Source organism: Adiantum capillus-veneris, chromosome 30 (genome assembly GCF_014529385.1).
Source record: "Adiantum capillus-veneris isolate H3 chromosome 30, ASM1452938v2, whole genome shotgun sequence".
NCBI lineage: Eukaryota > Viridiplantae > Streptophyta > Polypodiopsida > Polypodiales > Pteridaceae > Adiantum > Adiantum capillus-veneris.
In genome coordinates this window covers 30,238,447-30,247,978 of record NC_140960.1, presented here as the reverse complement: position 1 = coordinate 30,247,978, position 9,532 = coordinate 30,238,447, and the positions used below count along the sequence as shown (strand labels likewise).

The following is a 9,532-nucleotide window of genomic DNA, read 5'->3' as shown; positions in this document are numbered from 1 at the left end:
TCTCAAAAGTACCCTCAAATTTTGGGATGAGAGGATAGTTTTATCTAACGTTAAAGAGTACTTTCTCATTGTATTTTCTCTCTTCTGAAGAGAGATTCAAACAAACTCCGAAATTTCTTTAGAGTAAAAAAGGATACACGGTATATGACAACCGTCACTTTGTAGGTTAAGGATGAGACAAAGCATACACTTTTACAAAGAAAGGGTTCTGTAAAGGGAAGTCCCCTACAACACCTCCACAGATGAAAATCTTTCTTGGATACAAAATGCTTAAGAGTCTTGGCAGCCACAATTGATAGTTGAGGCATCACTTGTTGGCAAGGCCATCAAATAGAGTCTATAGATGTGGGTCCAACATTACATTCACGCTCAAGAATTGCAACAGCTTGTTGTGGACAAGTCGAGAAACATTTGAGGAGACGATAAAAACAAGGATAATATGATCCTCATGGAGAGCAAGCTCAAAGTGAGGTCAATCCCAACAAAAGAAAACTAATCTCTTATTAAAAAGATTGAAGCTATGAAAATGCTTCTGAAAAACCTTGCTCAATAATATTAGCCTCTTAGCTTTTGAACATTAGTAAAAACTAAAATGAGCCTTTCAATTTCAGCACAGAGAGAGACAGAGAGCTGTAGTTCTCATATACAACTAAGGTTATTTATAGCAAAAGGATGTTGCTTCCTAATTTTGAACCACAATTACTTCTTCTCAAAAGCTTGATGCTTCCCTCCCACTCTTTCCACAAAGAACGCTTTGGCCTTACTTTCCAGGCTACGCTTGTCACTACCCTGTGGACCACATGCAAGCAGGAAAAAATTAATTATCGGCTCCAAAGTTCCGACTCAAAATAACAAGCAATAATTGCAATCAGCAAGCATAGACAAATACGCAGATTGGTATCATGGACTGTCAAGGATAGAAATACATGCTTAATGTTGATCTTGTATTTCTTTACTTCATGGATGCTACTTTCTGTAATCAAATACTTTCATCTTATGTATGTATGTGTGTGTGTGTATATGTACGCGCCCACATAAGCGTGTGTGTGTGTGTGTGTGCCTAATTAGTACTTTAAAATAAAAGTATTTAACAAATCTCAAGTAATTCCCATATTTTCTGAGTTAAAGTAATCCTACCAAAACTGCACCATCTCATCTTAAAAACTACTTTTTAAAGTAACCTTTTACTGTATCAAAAAATGTCAAACCAACCATAAGTCAACCAAAATTGTATACGAAACTTCAAAGTGATTTGAGAAGCTTTGTTTTGTAACTACAACCATGTTGTATGGACCAGAGTCAAGCCCTTCAAATAGAGAGACAAAAACTACTCAAATGGAGGGAGTATTCCTAAAATCAACTATGTCTAACAACAACAACTAAGAAAAGCCAAAGCGCAATATTGCAAATTGATGAGTAGGTAGACCATATCAGAGTCATAGAACCAGATTAAAAGCCAGACCAATCTAGTCAAGGTTAGAAAAATATCAGATTTCAGAGAAACAATTGACTACAAGTTCCTAGAAGTGAAGTTCCTCATCACATAAAGCTCTTTGAGAGTTAGTGCTATCAAAGTCACCATACCAAAAAGTAGATCAAAACCCGTCAAGGACGAATTGTCAGCCAGTACCAACAAATCCGAGCCAGCCAAAAAGAAACACTAGGCCAGGAATATCAGACTAAGAAATCCCAAATGAAGAATTCTATAGAATTAGAAGGCAGTATTATATCCTAGCATCAGATTGAAGAGACTAAAACAGTTCAGGTCAACCAATGCATACTCAGCACCCTTATCTCATTCCACCATTTATAGGAGTATTAAGAAAAAAACATCCAGCAGATCAATCAAACCAACCAATTGAAGCAGCCAACCAATCATGAGCCAATATAAATCCAAAAGCACCATAAAAACTCACTAGCACATCAATAAAAACAACTAAGAACCATGAATTCACTGTTTTTTAATTTTGAATTAGGTTTCATGCAACAACTTATGAAGAATAGGCATCCACCGCATAATCTATTACCTTCATAAGTTCAGAATAGTCTGAACTCACGAATTATAAGAGGGACTAAAGCACTCATAAAACTATAAAAGCAAGGGACACAAGAAAAGAAAAGAAAAAACGAAAACAAACAAACTAACTAACTAGAATACTTTGTTTGCTACAAAACAAAACTAGATAAAACAAAACATTATTAACTTAAAAAAGTTTTTAGAAAAGGCATGCGTAAAATAAGTTGACGCAACTTACTTGGCTTAAAAAGTACTCAACTTTAAGCAAAAAAGGATAAGACATCTTAAAAACTTAATCCTAGAAATCAAACTTCACACAACTACTTCTAAAGGAACACATTCTTAAGTCTTCAGGTAATCTATGTTGAGAATAGAGTGGAAAAGTTGAATGTCTTCAAACCTCAATAGAACACAATCCCCACACTTTGAAATTACTCACTCAACCACAGACTAAGTGAGGGATTGAAATCCCTCACCTTTAAATAGAAAGAGGCAATAGGACAAGTCATCATCCTCCTCCTTTCACAGCTAGTGATTATGTTAGGCCATAGGAGTAATCCCATCTGCTTCTGTAAATGTACCTGTAAGAATATTTCGAGCAGGATTCCAAGCAATAAATGATACCAACCAAAGGATCTGCAAGAGAATGCATGCCGATGTACTTACTACATGAGAGTGGGTGCATAAACCATCCAGGCACTCATTGAGGAAGTGCAAAGTAGCTACCCAAGGTAATCACCCACCAGACAATGAAGCCATCAGCTACATCAGTAGTTGAAGTATAAATGTGTGTGTAGCTAGATGTATCAATCACAAGCAGATGAAGTGACCAAGAGTGAGTGTGTGTGTGTCGCTAAGGGTGAAATCTAGACTTACATACACACACACACTTATATACAGAAATTCCGAAAATTCGTACAGTTAGCCACATCACTTGTCCGTACAGTGGTCACGTCAACAGTCCGCGGGCAATCATGCCACGTTATCATTTTGTGACAGATCAAGACAACAAGAAGCCTTTGACAGGCTAAAGTATTCATAAAGCCATGGTCCTATTTTGATAGTGCCAAACTTAAGGAAATCATTTGAGGTTCATTGCGATGTTTCAGGTGATTTCATCGATGTAGTGCTTAACGGAGAAGCCCATGTAGTGGCTTATGAAAGTAGGCGATAAAAAATGCAGAATTGCATGCCTCGATCTACGAGAAGGAACCTATGGCAGTGATTCACGCCTTGCCTACTTGAAAGCATTATGTCACGATTGTGACTCTGTTACAGTATTACACCTACTCCTAGTTGCAAATACGAAAAGTGCCATGCCAAGGAGGACCCCTATGCTTGGATGGTCACGACCCTTCGCTTAAGAGACATGCCTCTTGGCCAAAAGCCACACTCCTTCTACCCTTGGTCACACCCCTTTGCTCTACGGTTGCAACTCTTTGTTCAATGGTTGCAGCTCTTCGTCTTGAGTCTCAGTTTGATCTTAAGTATGAAGTTCTAAGTCTTATTTATAGAATTAGCACCACTAATCCTCATAGTGGTATCAGAGCAATTTTTTTCCCCAGACCCGAAGCATGTGAGCCTCTCACCCTCGTCGCTACACACTAACCCCTCTCTCGGAGTTGTATGGAAGCAAAAGAAAGATGGAATGCAAATTTTCTGCCGGCGATATAGTGTCCGGTCAGCCCCTAAAATTTTACCTCATGTGAAATATCTTATTAAGTGCACCTCTTGTAGTTTACCTTACGTAACATCAAAAAAGACAATGCTAGCCAGTAGCGATTTTAGATTTTTCACGCTGGTCTCTCTCCCTCACCCTCTGGCGCTGGCTCTATGTGTACCCCATGGCTGACAAAGTTTTCAATGTGCCCACCTCTTTTCGCTCGTACATAACCGTAGTTCCGACGCAGATTTTACCAGCAAATTACACGGGACGTGATCATTATTCCGAATACTTCTCGTCCCTAAAGTACCCAAAACCTGCTCCTACACCTGTTCGAGTTCCCTTTGAGGCGTAACCATGCCGATTTCTCAGGACAGAGAAGATCAATCTGAAGACGCCCTTAACTTATCAAGGATTAGATGGTCACACTTTCCAGAAGCCTTGCATCACTTCACACTTGCTTGGATAAGATGCAGAGGCAAAACACTTCTCGGAGTCGTCCTACGACTTCTCGGATGACTAATGGTGCTTCTTCCACACCTTCCGAAGCTTCAGTGGACAAACCAAATGAACCAGATCCAACTGATGAGGTAGACAATCGCGACTTCAATTACTTTATAAAATTTTTAATGTTGCACAAAAGAAGAAACTGGATGTTAAACTGTCTGTGTAACCGGCCTGTTAACTTCAAAAAGGGCGGTAGACTTTACTTCAAACCTTGATTTAGCTTTCACCCATTATTAGTCGTCTATTCTACTTGTGCTATAATGACACAAGAGAGGGGAATGGGATACAGATGCTAGAATGCATCTGTATGCGAGTCAAACACTAGATTGGCCCCTAAATAGGCGCCCCTTTCGGTATTTCTTTATTCTTTAAAAGAGGGAATAAAAGTTGTGGTTCCCTTTAAGCTGCCCCGCACAATCTTGGCTGAATTTCAACTGTTCTGGCCTGATTTCGACAGCATAACTGTACTAGGACCGTTCACAGTCAGTATTCCCACGCATTGGATGACTTTCCCGACGCATACGGACACTTTGCAAAACCTGGCGAGAATCTGCAGCACGCTGAATTCTCTGTTTCTGCCCCGAAAATGCGCCAAATCACCTGTACAGCGGTCCCCTTGCGTCCCCGAACCTCCTGGGGGTATTAGGGTCCGTTGAGGGCCGAAACCCTAAACGTGCAAAAATACACAGCAGGCTGTAATTCACTGTTTCCGGCTCCGTTTCGCGTGCCGGTCGCATCCGTAGCAAGTCCTCGAGCTCCCGCACCTGTAGGGCTACTTGCCCTTTGAATCGGACGGGATTTCGCACGTGAAACCTCTCCGAATTCACATGTACCTGCGGGGGATTAGCCGCTAGCTAATCCAGTACCTGTGCAAGAGGCTCTTGCCTCGGCAATCGCGCATGAACCCACATAACTGTACATTGGTCAAATGAAAAGCCCACTAGAGGGGCATAACCATAAAGAATAGGGGAGAGAGAGAGAGCAGTGAGAGGTGTGCAGGTCATGACATTCTGCACCTCACTGTACATAGAGGGTAAGCCAGCACTCCATTGAAGCTCTCCCACCTGTGACAGCACTCAAAAACGAGCTCACAGCTGAAAATCACGTTTTTGCCTTCTCTTTAAGTAGTAAACTCGCCTCAAAGTGCCAAGTGTCACTCATTTGTGCATTTTCCCGCTTTAGACCCTCGGGTCTAAAAAATCTCACCTGCAGCCTCTGTTGACTTGGCCACAGAGTAACAAAATAATCCCCATGTCAAACTGCACGTAATGACGTGAAGACATTTTGCCGTCCAAAAATAGCAATCCCTAAAATTTAGGAGCTTCTGCCATTACATTCTTCTAGGTCATCTAACCCTCTTTGTACATTGCAGCCACACCCAGAACTGAAATGTAGCCTATGTAGCAAAGGATTCCGCTTTGGCTGGCCAATGACCCACTTTGGCTAACCATAGTCCTTGTCCAACCTTAGTGCTCTTTAGCCCTCAGACCTGGACTCTCTCTGAACAGTTCCACACTGGCTATGCAATGCAGGGCAGTTAGATTTCCAGAGGGATGTTTCCAAAAGGTAAAACAAACGAAATTCCCCAAAAAAAGAGAAAATAAACAAAAATGGAATTGCCACTGGCTGGTGACAGTCTGAGCCGTATAATGGTCGTCGCGACAGGCGCGTGCTGGACCAATGGTTATTCAAAATGGAGGTCTACTTGTCCAACACGGACTTAGTAGAGAGTAAAAAAGTTGCACTTTCTAGTTCTCTGCTCAAGGACATAACATTTCTTTGGTGGCAACGACGGTTTGCTGATGGTAAGCACACACCTTCTTGGGCAAATTCCGGCGTGCTATTCGGAAGGCATTCGAACTTGCCAATGCGGATTTTCATCTTTTGTCCTCTCTTCGCCGCTAGAGCCAGACAAATTCCTTGGCTGTGTATATCATAGAGTTTCAAAGACCAACTTTGGAGATAGAGAATCTCAACTTCTTTGATAAACTACACAGTTTCATTGATGGGCTTGAACCAACCCTGAAGGACGATGTGCACAAATACAACCCTACCACTTTGGATGCTGGAATTGCCTATGTGGAGCGTCTCGGTGCCTACACGGAATTTCTCCATGGAGACAGATCTTCAAATAGCGCTCGCTTTTCACAGCGTGATCGCAGAGAGAGCTATAGCCAAAGTCAACAGCAACAGTCTCAGTTCAGACAGCAATCAACGGAGTCTTATTCAACTTCAAAGTTCTACTCTCAAGATCGACAATCTCAAAGCAGATCTTCTTCAAATGTTCCTTCACTTGATCGTGGTAAAGGACGTGATTTCTCTCAAGATCGGCGTTCCAATACTCAATAATGCTCGTTCTCAAATGCTTCTTCGACTCCAAAGAAGGATGATTTATGTACAATTTGTGGGGGTGACCATAGATGGTATCAATGTCCAAAGAGACCAATTCCGTTTAGTTTGAAAAGAAATTCCAACCCGGAAGCATCATCGAATAATGAACAACAGGCTTTTGCTAAAGACAAAGAAAAATCTGTGGTCAACACAATTCGTGTCTCAGAGGATACGCCTATTCTTATGAAGCATGCGTAATGCAATTCTTCAGTTTTGGAGCCTCTCTCAAAGCAAGTTTTGAGCCTTCTTGGAGCTCTCAATGGTCGCTCCTTCAATATTTTGGTGGACAGCGGATGCTCGAATAATTTCGTCAACACTCACATAGTTCGACAGCTTGGCTTATCAACCCAAAAGGCATCTCACTTATATGATGTGGAATTAGCAGATGGTCAATTTTAACTTGTGATGAGACAGTTTGAAAGTTGCAGTTCAATATTCAAGATTATGCTGATCAACTGGATTTTGAAGTCATGCCTTTATCATACTACGACATGATTCTTGGTCAGCATTGGTTATACCAATATGATCCAACAATTAGCTTTCGAGGGCATATTATCAATTTGTTCGAAGAAAGACGTGAACTCGTTCTACGCGGGCTTTATCATGCAAAATGAGTGATTCAAGCCTCACGTGTACAAGTCAAACAACATGATACAATGGATTATGAAGCGAATATGATCTCCAATGCAAATGCATAAATTATTATTGATGAATTTTTGAGTTCATTAACTTCTCTTGAATCAATTGATGAAGACAAAGATGATCTCGAGCAAGAAGTTTTTCCAAGTGATACTTCGTTACCAGACAAAGATAAAAATATAGTTGCAGATTCGAGTCTGAAGACGACTATGCTTTCTTTGATTCTTTGTTGGATGATGATATGCCAATTGCAAGTCATGAAGTTGCAGTTTCTAAAGATGATTTTGAAGAATTTTGGGATTCATTATTAGAAGATGACAGGAGTCTTAATCCAAAATCCTCTTCAGTGATTCGTAAAGATGAAGTTACCCTCTCTGAAGAATGTCTTGAGAAGATTTCCTTTTCACCAAATATTTCACAGTTATTACAAGATTTTGAACCAGGAATCTTACATCGCATGAAGGATTTTGAAGATCAATCTCTTGTTGAGTCAACCTGATTATGCCAAGTTCCTCTAAAAAGTCTTTCAATAATGCAATGACATGAGATTTAGCAGTCAAAGCAGAAGGGTTTCACAAGAAGCAAAAGTTCAAGACAAAGGTTTCAAATAACTCAAAGATTGAAGATTTCTGAAGATTCAATGCTTTTCCAGAGTTCTATCAACATCAGAAGTCATTCCTTTAACCGAAGCTCTCATTTTAAATGGGAGGAAATGTCACGATTGTGACTATGTTAGTGTATACTCCTAGTTGCAGATACGCAAAGTGCCATGCCAAGGAGGACCCCTATGCTTGGATGGTCACGACCCTTCGGCTCAAGAGACATGGCTCTTCGCCAAAAGCCACACTCCTTCGACTACTGGTCACACCCCTTCGCTCTACAGTTGCGACTCTTCGTCCAATTGTTGCAGCTCTTCGCTGAAAGGAGATGCAGAGGAAGTCGACTGTACTTTGCTTGAATTCATAAGTGCTGCGTAAAAAGGATTGGATTTCCCGGTAGGAGAGTCGGCCGCATCCTCATACCACTGTAACAGACTTGGACACTCCAAGTCAAGAATCTACCGTGACAAGACAAGAATTCACTTCAAAACAGTTCACAATTAGATTCGACACCGGCCCGGTGGAGTTCCGTGCCAAGAGGTATTGGCCCCAACCCTTCGGTTTTTCTTTTTGTATTAAATCTGTTGCCAAAGTACAAGGGAGTGGTTGGGTCTCACTCTCAGACTCTGCGTCCAGATGCTCTGCAGAGTGGAAGCCCAAACCACACTTATAAAGGTTTACAAGGGATGCCAAAAGCAGAGCCCCAAAAACTGAAAATCAAAAGCTCTTCCCAAAAAAATAAAGCAAGTCTTCTCACCAACCATTGCTTGATAAAAATAAAGCAATAAAGCTCTCTCTTTCTCTTGCATAGAATAAAGTAGGCCAAAAGTTGCAGGTCCGTACGTTGCTGCCACGTCATCAGTCCGTACAGCCTTCGCAAAACGTGCCGCAATTTCCGAGGATGTCCGTACGCAGCTGCCACGTGGCACTGCAGGAATTTTCGCGTTTTTCAGCACTGCTGCCTGCCATGAGAAAGTGTGTGTGTCCGGTTTGCATGTGTCTAGGGTTATGCCACGTCATTGGTTTGTGACATCTACCACCACCAAACAATTTGCATGGTGGTGCCATTGAGGAAGAAAATCATGGATGAAGCACATGCTTTGCCTTATGTAGGTCACCTGGATATTCTCCATACGACCTTAGCATGGAAAAATATTTCTTTTGGCCAAGCCTTAAAGCAGACATCCATCAATATGCTAGGGAATGTTTGGTTTGCCAAAAAAGCAGGAAGATCGACATGAGATGCCTGAGTTACTTAAACCTTTACCTATGCCTAATCTAACCTTGGGAGAGTATTGCCATGGATTTTCTTATGGATCTCCCAAAGACTCATTTTGGAAATGATGCGATTTGGACCATTGTGGACAGATTTAGCAAGCAAGCTTACTTTATTCCAGTCAAGAAAACGATCAAAGCAGATCATATGGCTAGGGTTTTTCTAGCATAGATTTTCAAGCATCATGGAATGTCCAAGTCTATTGTGAGAGATTAGATCCTGGCATGATAGGAAATTTTACATAAGAAAGCTGGGGACAAGCACAAAAGGAATTTGGACTTGAGAGTCATTATCAAGAGCGGCCACTAAAGTCGTGAAAGATTAAACGGAAGTATTTGGTAAAGTTCAAGAATTATTCTACTTTAGACACTCAGTGGATGATCCAGCAAGAATTGGCATCTTAATCTCAAGATTCTGGAAGGATATGTTCAAGCACTACA

General features: G+C 41.2%; 1 protein-coding gene across 1 annotated transcript in view; it reads right to left on the bottom strand.

The window, feature by feature from the left end:
• Window positions 1-484: 484 nt before the first annotated feature.
• The window catches only part of LOC147417736 (uncharacterized), a 29,951-nt gene continuing 20,903 nt past the window's right edge, over window positions 485-9,532 (bottom strand). Inside the window, exon 2 of the mRNA XM_086507417.1 lies at window positions 485-789. The gene's annotated coding sequence lies outside the window, so the exon portion shown is untranslated. The remainder of the gene's footprint in view (window positions 790-9,532) is intronic.